This window comes from Cryptomeria japonica, chromosome 3, assembly GCF_030272615.1.
Source record: "Cryptomeria japonica chromosome 3, Sugi_1.0, whole genome shotgun sequence".
Lineage (NCBI taxonomy): Eukaryota > Viridiplantae > Streptophyta > Pinopsida > Cupressales > Cupressaceae > Cryptomeria > Cryptomeria japonica.
Genome location: NC_081407.1, coordinates 633,611,459 through 633,626,456, shown reverse-complemented (window position 1 = coordinate 633,626,456; position 14,998 = coordinate 633,611,459).

Sequence of the window (14,998 nt, the reverse complement as noted above, 5' to 3'; positions counted from 1 at the left end):
CTAACCAAACACTTCTACTGGTTCCTCTTCTCTGTCGGTTCTCTAACCCTACCAATATCTCACATTCTACCGGTTAATTCATTGTGTCTGTACTTTGCTGAACTGTCAGTGGAACACCAAAACCGGTCTCCAAACATGTCTATCCAAAACATGCTCATTCTCACAAGGTGGGAAAACATCTGTATCTGCACCTTGTCCATATTACTGGTGAACATTCATACTGTTAAAACCTCTTGATGGCGCCATGTCATCAACCTTTAACAAACTCCATATTCAATCCAACCCTTCTACTCTGATAAGCTCAGACCATATCTCAACCAGTTTGTCAAGTTGACAAACCAATCACTCTTCTTCTATACCGGTATCTCAACATGCCTTCTCTATCAGTCTGGTGCATATTCTTGTTCTTATACACTTAAGGCATTCCCTCAATTCATTGGTATATACGATGTGAACCTTCAAACACCTGCCTTTTCCTCATCTACCTCATCTCAAGGGACTATGATGCACACAATGCATAATATGGGATAAGCTCCACTTACCAGTGGAGAGACACCTTGACATCTGCATCCTGCAATGTACTCATGTAGCTTCCCTATTTGTGTAGCATATCTTTAAACAGACACATGTGATTCGATGTGGGAACATTCACTGTCAGTTATCTCTTCATATGGTGACTGCATCTTCATCCGATGAGACTCCTATTGTTCTATAACTTCTTAGCATCCATGTGATTTGTTCATTCTTCTCTTCCAGTGTTGATATGATTTAGGTAAAATTTTGCCTCTTCATCACAAATAACAACCCAAGCAACTTGGCCGACTGACAACCATTCACTGGGTCGGTCTGACTTCTCCATGTCAACACATCACTGACAAGTTGACATCCTTTCCTTAATAGTGATACACTGTATCGGTAACCTATCCATATCATCCACACAAGTCAGGCACTAACTTGTGTACTGGTAACACCAGTGAACACTTTTCCTTACCCTACCAATGTTCAACAACACAAGGTGATAACAAAGATTTCTCAACCCATACTCCTCCTTGACAATGGTGCACAAATGTCTCTCTTATCGGTAGTCACCCCATACTGGTTGACATTAATGACAACACAATGCCAATAATCTCCCCCTTTGGCATTGATGTCAACTCATGTAGTATCTATCATACTGCATAGTATTTCTCCCTCTCTTTAATCCATGGATTCTTAACACATGTAGTATGATGTATACTACTGAATCCTTCTCCTCCTTTGACAACAATGACAAAGGGCACTATCAGGGTATCATTCCTCCTTGTATTTTCTAGGCACTTAACAAAAATATTTCTCCCCCTTTGTCTTTACCGGATGTCTCTCCTTCTTTGATACCAATTGTTGCATTTTGTTACATTTTCTCAAGTCACAACTCTTGAGATTGGGGACTCAATCATCAACTGCCAGTCAATCTGCATCACCATAATGAAATTCTCTTGGGTATTCCTACTGCAATTTTCATCACCTGTAGTTTGGGCAGTCAGTATCTTTATCAATTCAAGAATGTTGACTCTGCATCATGAGCACTTGAACTCCCCCTGAGTCATACATCTTAGGCTCTCATCTTTGGTAAGATACAATACCGGGACTCTAATCTCATCCATATACTGGTTAAGTTTTGCATAGGTGATCATTTGATGGTCTTTTAGCTCTAGTGTGTCCTCCATAGCTTATGACATGATCCTGGATCCGAGACAAAGACACCTCATTCCATGCTATCGGGGCCAATGCAATGAACTTCCAACTTCATTGTCTTACATAACCTTCAAGTACCTATTAGCACACATGCCGGTAACAATCTACACATACTGGTTGACATCTAATATCAGTTGTTAACCTCTAGTTATTGACACATGCAATAGTGATCCATCAATGATCTGTAGGTGTGTAGTCAAGGTGGCTTCTACACACACTTATCTTCTCTCTTCACACCAAAACCAACATGTTCTTCCATGTTTCCGTCTTTGCTGAGGGGATGAATGATAAAATCAATGTGCCACTCCCCTTGAGATCCTGCATCTCCTTTAGGCCTTAGGAGATATCACCTGTGCATTGGATGAAAAGTGCTGGTCCATGGTCTTCTTCCTCCATACCTGCTTGGTCTTGCTTTCTTCCCCTTTTCAAACTTGGGAGAAAGTCTTTCCTTCTTCTTCAAATGGGCCCTTCCATTTCCTTATTCTCCATCACTGCCTGAAGTAGTGCTATAGTAGCACACAACATACATCCCAACTTCATGTTTGGGGAGCCTCTTGACATACTAGTTTGACCATCTTCTTCTGGTCATGCTATTGTGTCTAGCAGCTAAGATTGGTGGACATCTTGCTCCTGCAGGGAGATATCTCCATTGGTTCCATACAGGTCTCTGCCTTCCATATGTTCTGTTTTCACCTTTCTTCAGAGCATAGCTATTGTATTGGCCTCCATGTGACTATAGGTTCCTTTTCCTGCATTCAAACTCTCTGTGACGAAATCCAGTGCAGTTATGACAAATAATATTTTCATAACTGGGAGAGGGAACATGCATGTATCTACTCCTGGATACATGTTGCATGTTTGCATGATGTTTATGAGATCCTGGATCATTCCTTCTAGATTTATTTCTACATTCTTCTGCCCTATGGCCATAGCCATTATATGCAAAGCAATATCTGGTAAATGATGGCATATGACATACTAATTTATTTTTCCATGCATGAGGAGATCTTATCAGTATAACATCTCCATTTCTTCTTCTTTGAGAAGGAATCCTTAGTTGTCCATTCTGTGTAGCTCTTCCATTTGATCTCTTCTTTTCCCACACTTGCTTCGCCCTATGGGTGGTAGCATTTCTTTATCCTCTGCCAATAGAGGGTCTTCCTTGTTGCTTCCTCATTTTCCTTCTTCCAGTGAAGTTGTCTTCTCCCATCTCCCCCTTACCTTTGGGATCTGCATGATTCTTCCTTTTTGCAGCACATGTCTTCACCCTTTTCTGCAAGTCCTCACTAGTTGTGGTCAGGTTAATGTTCTTTTGAGGAGCATTTCTAATAGGGAGGGTCTAGCCTTTGTTTTCTCCATTTGAGGAGATAAATAGAATGTCATTGTAGGGGACATTCTTGTTGGTGGATCATTCATCGACACCACTTCCTAGTCCTTCAGTATCCTTTCCATGCTTTTGCTTCTTCAACATTTTGTCCAAGGCATCACTACTGCCATCAACCCTGATTCTCACCTTGAGCTCATCTTTACATTTTTCAAGGTGATTTTAGAGGACCTTCATTTCTCCGAGAAGCTTCTGGTGTTATTTGTCTTTTATTTCTAGCTGAGAGGCTAGATCAACTTTGGCTTCATCCTCTTCTTCCCCTTCCTCATCACTGCAAAACACATCTTGTCGGTGGGAACTATTTGCCCTAGCACTTTCAGATGTGTGCTCCTCATCTTCAGATTCTTGAGCCACGAAGAGGTGGGTTCCTTTTTCATCACTGTTGCTACTACTAGCAGATCCGTCTTCATCATCCTTATAAATATGAGATGTATTTCTCATTTTTCCTTCACATGCTTGTTCTGTAGTGGTGGGCTCATTTACATAGAGGCTCTTCAATCTTTCCCATAAGCTCTTTGTTGTTTTACATCTATCCACCTATGAGGAGACATCACTGGTGAGTCCACTGAAAATACCCATCATGGCTTCTTCATTGCACTGGTTTCTTTTTTCTTCTATAGAACTGGTAGGAAGACTGACATTTCTAGGGAGACCATCAAGTACTAACATCCATACATCAAACCCTAGAGAGGATAGGAAGACTTCCATTCTACAACTCCAAATAGAATAGTCTGAACCATGAAACATAGGAGTAGAGATTGACACCAAGCAAACCATTGTGTCCTTAAGCCATAATCTACCCAAGCTGGAGAAAGCTAGTTTGACTAGGAACTTAGGCTCTGACACCAATTGTTAGACACAATGCATCACTGAGAGGGGGAGGGGGTGAATCAGTGGTTCTCAAACTTTTTCGCTTTGGCTATCCTATGTGAGTATACCGGTGAATAAAACTAACTCAATGAAGACTTATCGGTTAGTTGAGAGACAAACACAAATGCAATCACACAAGGGACTTCACATAACACCAATATATACAAGAAAAACCCAAGATGGGAAAAATCTCAGTGAGCAATGCTGCTGGAGATGACTGCTCCAATCCAACCTCACAATGAAAACTCTATTACAATATTTTGGGCACCAACCCCTGATTTAGGGCACCAACCCAAGGAGCACCAACCCTTGACTTGTTTATGTGCTACAACCCCTGCACCGAGCTACAACTCAGTGTTCAAAATAAAAACATCAATTAAAAAAGTAGTTGTCTTGTTACAAGTGAATCTTGCAACCATATCATATACCTTACTCTATTGGTGAGATACCTTCTCTACTACACTAACTCACTCCTTTGCTGCTCTCAATTGTAGCCTTGCTGCCGATAAACTCTATCGGTACACCTCTCCTCTTCTTCTTCTCTGCTGGATCTCCACCTTACTCTCTGCTCTTCAATGATATAACACTTTTCAAATTCTCTATAGCCTCCTTCACTTCTTCTCTACTGGTATGGTCACTATTGGTTCTGCTCTGGTACCGGTTGAACACATCAACTTGATTCTCACTCACTCTCACTCTCTTTTGAGATAATCGTTGAGTACTTGGATGATTTTCTCTTACATGCAGAAGTATCACACTTCACAGTAGCACAATATTCTTTTATACAATAGCAAAAAACTATGTCTTTGGCCTACATATTTATAGCTTGGTTTTCCCGCCAAAAGCCTATTCAAATTCTAGGTTGTTAGGGTTTCCTCATCTTCCTTGAGGCAAACCAAATCCAATTAGATCTTCCCTGGTCTAATCTCTCTGATAGCCAACTATACTTGTCCTCCATTATCACACCTTCTTGACCATGCCTTCTGTCTTTGGTGATTTGCTTTTACCCTATCAACTGATCTCTCAGTCAAACACCAAGATCTATCTTGTTGTTTCCTTCATTTGCCTCGTTCTTCTCAATTAGTCTTAGCTGGCTCGTAGTTGTCCTCCAGACCTTGAGCCACAAACCTTTGCAAGGACTCTACAACATGTCCTATGATTTGTGGGATCTACCATTAATGTCGTCCAACCATGCAACTACCCCATCGGTGTACATTCCTTCTTCATCCGAATGCAAATCTGCCACCTTGACTCCATGTGGCATCCATGTCGACTAACTGCCAGCTTGGCTCTTCAAGTCAGTTTAGATAGGACCACTAGCCAAACACTTCTACTAGTTCCTCTTCTTTGCTAGTTCTCTAACCTTGCCAGTATCTCACATTCTACCGGTTAACTCATCATGTATGTACTTTGCTGAACTACCAGTGGAACACCAAAACTGGTCTCTAGGCATGTCTATCCAAAACATGCTCATTCCCACAAGGTGGGAAGACATCTGCATCCACACCTTGTCCATATTACCAGTGAAAATTCATACTGGTAAAACCTCTTGATGGCATCATGTCATCAACCTTCAACAAATTACATCTTCGATCCATTCCTTCTACTCAAATCAACTCAGACCATATCTCAACCAGTTCGTCAAGTTGACAAACCCATCACTCTTCTTCTATACCGACATCTCAACATGCCTTCTCTGTCAGATCAATGCATATTCCCGTTCTCATACACTTAAGGAATTTCCTCAATTCACCAGTGTGAACCTTCAAACACCTTCCTTTGCCACATCTACCTCATCTCAAGGGACTATGATGCACACAATGCATAATAGGATATAAGCTCCACTTATCGGTGGAGTGACACCTTGACATCTACATCCTGCAATGTACTCACGTGGCTTCCCTATTTGTGTAGCATATCTTCAAACATGCACATGTGATTCGGTGTGGGCACATTCACTGTCAGTTATCTCTTCATATGGTGACTCAGTAAGTGCACAAAGATGGTGGTCAAAAAGGGGAGTATAAGTGGACACTTTTATTCTGAAATTAGGTGAACCTAAACTTGGAGGCAAAATTTGAAAGTCATCCACTCACAATATGAAGATAATCAAAGAGCAAATATGATATTACTCTGAATGTAGTTTCCAAACTACTAAACTCTTTCAAAATTGGATAATATTAAGGGGGTCAAATCCTTCACGCATGAAAAATTGACCCTGATTTTTTTTGAAAAACATAACATAGTGTCTGACGTGCGCATCAAAAAAGTCATAGTTAGATTTAGTATTTTGACAAATCCTTTGGCATAAATATAGTTACGAGTAAGAACTAGAAGATGTGTTTTTTTTTGTAATTTTTTGTTGAGTTTTTTTTTTTAATGATTTTTCCAATCGAGCACATCTTGAAAATTAGGTACCTGTTCGTGCGCGAAGCATAAGTTGCACTAAAAAAATAAAAAATACAGTTTTTTTAAAAGTGTAAAGAATCAAGTGCACTACAATAATATATAAAGTTTTTAAAATTTGGATAAGTATATCAAAAGTTATTCAAAAAATGGTCCACCTATGTCTGTGAGAACTATGGAGACACTGGTAAAAGAAATTCAATAATAATATGTTATTGTTGTTCAAATTGAAAAAAAATTATATGGTTAGAAAGCTCAGAAGATGGGTGAAAATATGGTGGCAATTTTAGAAATACCCACTTGATGAAGTGTAAACTTGATGATGACAAAGTTGATAAAATAAAACACGTCAAAAATGAGAGAAATGGAGGGAAATCAAACTTCCAAATTGTAGATTTGTCATCTAGGCCTATTTCCAAGCCTAAACAATCAAAAGCGCGTATGGTGTACTTATGATGTAAGAAGCACGTACTCACTATTATATAATATGATATTGTATATATAATATGTGTACATACATATATAATATAATATTTATATATATATGTATATAATAATATATAATATATCAAGTATATATATACACATGTAACTGTATTGTCTCCCCCTCTCAAATGCATACAAGGTGCCTCTCTCTCTCTCTCTCTCTCTCTCTCTCTCTCCTTCTTCCTTCCTCCATACCCCATCCCTCTCTCTCTCCCTCCCTCTCTCCCCTTCTCCCTTCCTCCATACCCCATCCCTCCCTCTCTCCCCTTATCCCTTCCTCCATACCCCATCCCTCTCTCTCTCTCTCTCACTCTCTCCCCTTCTCCCTTCCTCCATACCCCATCCCTCTTTCTCTTTTTCTCTCCCTCCCTCCCTCCCTCCCTCCATACCCCACTACAACTGTGTCTACACTTCTATAGAGGTAAGTGAATTTATTTCTTGTCTACAACTTCCTCTTTGATTTTTATCATGTATGCTCTCCTAAGAAAATTGACTGATGGATTTGTGTGTGTATATTGAATAGGAGGAATAGGGTTTGAAATTGAACCATGGGTGTATTATTGTGACAAACAAGGAAACCTGTAGCAATATTCTTCTCGAATGCATTTTTAATGAGAAGAGAAGATGTGGAAATAGTGTCAACAAAGCAACATGATGAGTCAGAGTACCTGCAATATGTTTTTCAGAAGGAAACAACCAGTAGGAAGAGAAAGAGGGAGAGTAACACAAATGATGTCCTGGAGAATGATAGTGGTGGGTATGCGAGAGTTCCCATGTTGTTACACAATGCCTGTTACCTAAAAAAATTAAAGTTTTTTGCATGCATGGCAGTGGTAGTATATGATGATCATCACTTGTCAAATGGATTGGAACGATACATACCCATGAAAGAAATCAAGTGTGTAATTCCTATAGTCACAATTGAGATCAGTCCTATAACCTTTCAAATTTAATAGCATCATATTTTTTAGAACTTAGGCAATACTTTTAGGGTTAGGTCAAGCTCTTACACTTTCTTTTTAGCAAAGCCTCGTTGTTTGTTCGCTTGGAGTCTCATTGTAAGATGTTTTATTCATAACTTTAAATTTAATATATCATTTTATTAGCCCACCATATGACCCCTTAGGTGTCATTAGAGGTCGTATTGTTTCCTAAGAGGTCATATGGTGTCTTGTGACCCCTTAGGACACCATATGACCCCTCAAGACACCATACAACCCATAACAACACCATATAGTGTCCTAAGGGGTCATAGGATGCCATATGACCCCTCGAGACACCAATGACCCATAACAACACCATATGATGCTCTAAAGGGTCATATGGTGTTCTATGACCCCTTAGGACACTATTTGGTGTCGTTATAGGTCCTATGGTGTGCTAAGGGATAATATAGTGTCATATGACCCCTTAGGACACCTTATGACCCATTAGATGTTGTTAGGGGTCATATTGTGTTCTAAGGGTCATATTGTGTCCTCGATTCAATATATCTTCCTCTCCCTCCCCCATCCTTCTTCTCTCCCTCTCTCTCTCTCTCTCTCCATACCCCATCCCTCTCTCTCTCACTCTCTCCCCTTCTCCCTTCCTCCATACCCCATCCCTCTTTCACTTTTTCTCCCCCTCCCTCTTTCTCTTCTTCTGTAATTCCTATAGTCACAATTGAGATCAGTCCTCTAACCTTGTAAATTTAATAAAATCATATGTTTTAGAACTTAGGAAGTACTCTTAGGGTTAGGTCAAGCTCTTACACTTGCTTTTTAGCGAAGCCTCATTGTTTGTTCTCTTGGAGTCTCTCTTATGCTGACAATAGTCTAACTTAGCTATATCAAAACTAAACTACTGATGTTCTATTGTATGATGTTCTATTCATAACTTTAAATTTAATATATCATTTTATTAGCCCACCACATGACCCCTTAGGTGTCATTAGAGGTCATATTGTTTCCTAAGAGGTCATATGGTGTCCTCTAACCCCTTAGGACACCATATGACCCCTCAAGACATCATACGACCCATAACAACACCATATGGTGTCCTAAGGGGTCATAGGATGCCACATGACCCCTCGGGACACCAATGACCCATAGCAACACCATATGGTGTTCTAAAGGGTCATATGGTGTTCTATGACCCCTTAGGACACTATTTGGTGTCGTTATAGGTCCTATGGTGTGCTAAGGGATAATATAGTGTCATATGAACCCTTATGACACCCTATGACCCCTTAGATGTTGTTAGGGGTCATATTATGTTCTAAGGGTCATATTGTGTCTTGGATTTGATATCTCTTCCTCTTCGTCCCCCCTCCTTCTTCTCTCCCTGTCTCCCTGTCTCTCTCTCCCCTTCTCCTTTCGTCCATACTCCATCCCTCTCTCTCTCTCTCTCTCTCTCTCTCTCTCTCTCTCTCTCTCTCTCCCTCCCCTTCTCCTTTCCTCCATACTCCATCCCTCTTTCTCTTCTTTTGTAATTCCAATAGTCACAATCGAGATCAGTCCTATAACCTTGTAAATTTAATAGCATCATATGTTTTAGAACTTAGGCATTACTCTTAGGGTTAGGCCAAGCTCTTACACTTGCTTTTCAACAAAGCCTCATTGTTTGTTCTCTTGGAGTCTCTCTTATGCTGACAATGGTCTAACTTAGCTATATCAAAACTAAACTATTGATGTTCTATTGTATGATGTTCTACTCATAACTTTAAATTTAATATATCATTTTATTAGCCAACCATATGACCCCTTAGGTGTCATTAGAGGTCGTATTGTTTCCTAACAGGTCATATGGTTTCCTGTGACCTCTTAGGACACCATATGACCCCTTAAAACACCATACAACCCATAACAACACCATATCATGTCCTAAGGGGTCATATTACCCCTTAGGACACCATATGACACCATAAAACCCATAACAACACCATATGGTGTGCTATATGTGGTGGTTTGCAATGTTTACCAAGATGCGTACATTTGGAGAGAACACATGAAATTGGTACAAAACTAGTTTGTTTTGGATAATACAAGACAGTCACATATGGAGTTAAAGATGGAAAAGATTTGAAGAGATGTGAGCTAGTGAAAAATGATATATGTGTAGCTAAATTTATGAAAATGTTTCAAGAGAAACTAGTTTATGAGTACATAATGCTTACACATAGAGCTCAATGGTTAGATGAACAATTCAAGTTATGTAAGGACACATTTCCTCTTGGCACCATTGTCTCTATCATTGATTTCACTAAAAACTATACACTACAAACTCAAAATGAAGTGCAATCTATGTATTATTACTCTACACAAGTTTCTATTTGTGTACACATAGAATTCATGCATGCAGATGATAGCACAGAGGAGGATAGAAAGGTTGTAAGAGAGTATCACTTCTACATAAGTGATGATCATACTCATTCATCGAAGCTTGTACAAGGATGCTTTAAATTTTTGTATGATAGTTTAAGGGAAAGGAACATACGATACAACTGACACTTAATATGGTTAGATAATTGCACCACACAATTCAAGAATGCAAGGATGTTTTATTGGTTGAAAAGGATGCATATGACAAGTGGTGTACAACATTTTTGAAATTTCATCGAGGCTAGACATGGTAAGGGAGATCATGATGGTGCAGGAGCATGTGTGAAAAGAGCCCTAGCTAGAGAAGAATTGAAGTACGAAGGTGGTGCTGAGTTGATAGATGCAAAACCAATTGTACGATGGTGTAAGTCTATGATGAGTCCAGGTAATCCAGGTACATCAATGGTTCATAGATATTTTTGGTCGATCACTGAATCTAACATTGAAACTATCTATATTGTTGTACAGTTGCAGGATCGAGTGACATGCATTCATTTATGAGTTCAAATTCAAGTTCACTGGCAATTTATATGAGACAGATGGTATGTTTTTTCTCTTCATGCATGTATTGTTTGTGGAAAGAATGTGAATCAAAAGAGTGGGTTGACAAATGGTCTTATAGATTGTTGGTTCCCATTGATTCATATCAAATTCCCAAAGCACTACAATTGAGCCAGATGGAGACATCAATGGATTTTGACCATGTATCTGACCTAGTGGATTTAGGTGATTTTTAGAGTTAATTTTTTTGCATGTATTCTTTTTGGTTCATTTTGTTGTACATCATACTTTATTTTTGGTATTAATTAGCACTTTATAAAATGCAGGTCGTGTGTATGCAGTTGTTGCAGAAGAGAACAATGAAGAAGGAACCAATTACTATTTGTGTCATTGTATTGAGCCAAAAAGAAAATTGACAACCACAATCATTGATGGAGAGGGTATTGAGTACCCAATAGGGTCTATTGTCATGATAGGAACATGGCTTCAGAGATACCCTATCAAGAATTCTGATGTTTGGTTGTTCAAGGACTTTGAAACACACAGACATATTCTTCATTTCTCTAACCTTGTTGTTGCAACAAATATTCATTTGATTAAGTATTGTGGTAGACCTCATAACAAGATTTTATGGAAAGTTCGTGAATCTGACCATGAGGCAATACTTGACACAATATGGGTTAGAGCTAATCCAGAAGGCTCACTTGATTGATTATATGGTTCAGAGTAGAATGATTTTGAGAATTTTGTATAAATCATCGATGAATTATTCTATATTCATTTTTTGTATATATAAATGCCCATGAGCTGATTTTTATATTTTTAGGAGCATAATTTTATATATTTAAATGGCAATGAGCTGATTTGTACATATGTACATGCCAAATTTTGTATATTAAAATGGTGATGAGCTGAATCGCACATATTGTAATGCCAAATTTTGTATAAAAGCCCATGAGATGATTTGTATATTAAAATGGTGATGAGCTGAATCACACATATTGTAATACCAAATTTTCTATAAAAACCCATGAGATGATTTGTAAGACATTTTTTTGTATAATCAAATAGCCAAGAGATGATTTGACCATATTTAGAGGCAAATTTTTGAATAATATGTGACAATGTTTTTGTGACTCTTTTGTGTGTCAATGTTTTGTGACTATGTTTTGAGTACATGTGATGTGTCTCTGGTCAATCATGAGCATTCTTGATTCTTGTATAATCAAGAAGAATTATTTGAGTCATTATCGGGTCATAGGGGTCATAGATTGAGACTAGATACAATTTGAGCAAAAATTATCATTGTTGTCAACAAAATTGTCAAAAAAGTTGTCAAGCAACTTCTACATTGCATCAGTAGGGTATGACTCTCGATGTTTTGGTACTTTGGGATGCACGAAAGGGGCATGCCTAGCGTAAAACTTCCCACCCAAATGCACTAGTGATGTTGGTTTGTGCACATGATGAATTGAATCAATTCTAGCCAATCCTGCAACTTTGCATTGCATGCAACTGACGACTTTTGTAGCAGGCAAAAAAATGCTACCAATTGAAAACAGCTCTGAATCATCAAAAATAAAGATAGGCCATTGTAGAGGAGCCTCACGCAACCCCATGGGTTTAAACAGATTGACCATATGTGTCCTGCATTGGAAGAAATAGTCCGTCAAATTTTTATAATTTTTTGGACTCATGGCACTTGAGAGATCGCCCCGATACGGTATGACTCTTGACGTTTCGACACTTTGGGATGCATGAGAGGAGCATGCCTAGCATAAACCTGTCCATCCAGACACGCTCATGATGTCGGATTGTACACACGATGAACTATATCAATTCTAGCCAATCTTGCAACTTTGCATTGCATGCAACTGACGGTTTTTGCAGCAGGCGAAAAAATGCTACCAATTGAAAATGGCTCCGAGTCATCGAAAACCAAGATAGTTCATTGTAGAGGAGCCTAACGTGACCCCATGGGTTCAAACAGATTGACCATATTTGTCCTGGATTTGAAGAAAGAGTCCGTCAAATTTTCACAATTTTTTGGACTCAGGGCACTTGAGAGATTGCACCGGTACAATATGACTCTCGAAGTTCTGACGCTTTGGGATGAATGAGAGGGGAATCCTAGCATAAAATTTCCCACCTAAATGTTCTCATGATGTTAGTTTGTGCACATGATGAACTGAATCAATTCTAGCTAATCTTGCAACTTTGCATTGCATGCAATTGACAGTTTTTGCAGCAGGCGAAAGAAGCTACCAATTGAAAATGGCTTCAAGTCGTCAAAAACTAAGATAGGCCATTATAGAGGAGCCTCATGCAACCCCATGGGTTCAAACGGATTGATCATATGTGTCCTGGATTTGAAGAAACAGTCCATCAAATTTTGATAATTTTTTGGACTCAGGACACTTGAGAGATCGTACCGGTACGGTATGACTCTCGATGTTCTGACACTTTGGGATGCATGAGAGGGGCATGCCTATCATAAAACTTCCCACCCAGATGTGCTCGTGATGTTGGTATTTTCACACGACGAACTAAATCAATTCTAGCCAATCTTACAACATTGCATTGCATGCAACTGACGATTTTTGCAGCAGGCCAAAAAATGCTACCAATTGAAAATGGCTACAAGTCGTCAAAAAATGAGACAGTCCATTATAGAGGATCCTCATGCGACCCCACGGGTTCAAATGGATCGATCATATGTTTCCTGGATTTGAGGAAACAGTCCATCAAATTTTGAATTTTTTTTGGACTAAGGGCACCTAAGAGATCGCACTAGTACGGTATGACTCTCGACGTTTCGATGCTTTGGGATGCATGAGAGGGGAATGCCTAGCATAAAAATACCAACTCAGATGTGCTCGTGACGTCGGTTTGTGCACACGATGAACCAAATCAATTCTAGCCAATCTTGCAACTTTGCATTGCATGCAACTGATGGTTTTTACAGCAGGCAAAAAAATGCTACCAATTGAAAATGGCTTGGAGTCATCAAAAATATATATAGGCCATTATAGAGGAGCCTCATGCAACCCCACGGGTTCAAATGGATTGACCATATGTGTCCTGGATTTGAAGAAATGGTTCGTCAAATTTTGACAATTTTTTGGACTCAGGGCACTTGAGAGATCGCACTGGTACAGTATGACTCTCAACGTTCTGACACTTTGGGATGCACAACAGGGGCATGCCTAGTGTAAAACTACCCACCCAGATGTGCTCATGCCATCGGTTTGTGCACACGACGAACCAAATCAATTCTAGCCAATCCTGCAACTTTACATTGCATGCAATTGATGGCTTTTGCAACAGGCAAAAAAATGCTACCAATTGAAAATGGCTCCGAGTTGTCAAAAATAAAGATAGGCCATTGTAGAGGAGCCTCACGCAACCCCACGCATTCAAACAGATAGACAATATGTGTCCTAGATTGGAAGAAACAGTCCATCAAATTCTGACAATTTTTTGGACTCATGGCATTTGAGAGATCACCCCGGTACGGTATGACTCTCGATGTTCCAATGCTTTGGGATGCATGAGAGGGGTGTGCCTAGTGTAAAACTACCCACCCAGACACAATCGTGACATTGGATTGTGCACATGACGAACTGAATCAATTCTAGCCAATCTTGCAACTTTGCATTGCATGCAACTAACAGTTTTTGCAGCAGGCGAAAAAATGCTACCAATTGAAAATGGCTCCGAGTTGTCAAAAACCGAGATAGGCCATTGTAGAGGAGCCTCACGTGACCCCATAGGTTCAAACAGATTGACCATATTGTTGGAATTTCAATAAGGATATTCAGAAGGTTGTTGATGATTATGGATATAACTGATTAAGGATGTTTACTGTCTTAATATTATTATTTTGTCATTGATGTCAAGAAATTGATTTTCTAATTCAGTATGATGTTGCCATATCTTAAGAAGTATGATTTGATGAGTATAAAGATGTCGGTAAAAGACACAAAAAGATTGTGATGAATAAGGGGAGAAATAAGATATTCAATGGGCAACTATTACCGAGTTAGACAATGATGAGACCATGATGTTTAGATTGTTTTGATATCCTACATATGTTGTTGATTGTAAGGTTAATACTATACTATGTTATCGAGCAAAGAACCTAGTCGGTAAACCCTAAAGTTATTGCTATCGATTAATGAAGGTGGAATGTCTACCGAGTGAAGTTTAGTATTTATCGAGTTGCAACCGAGCTGTAACAGAATGCATTAAATGATTA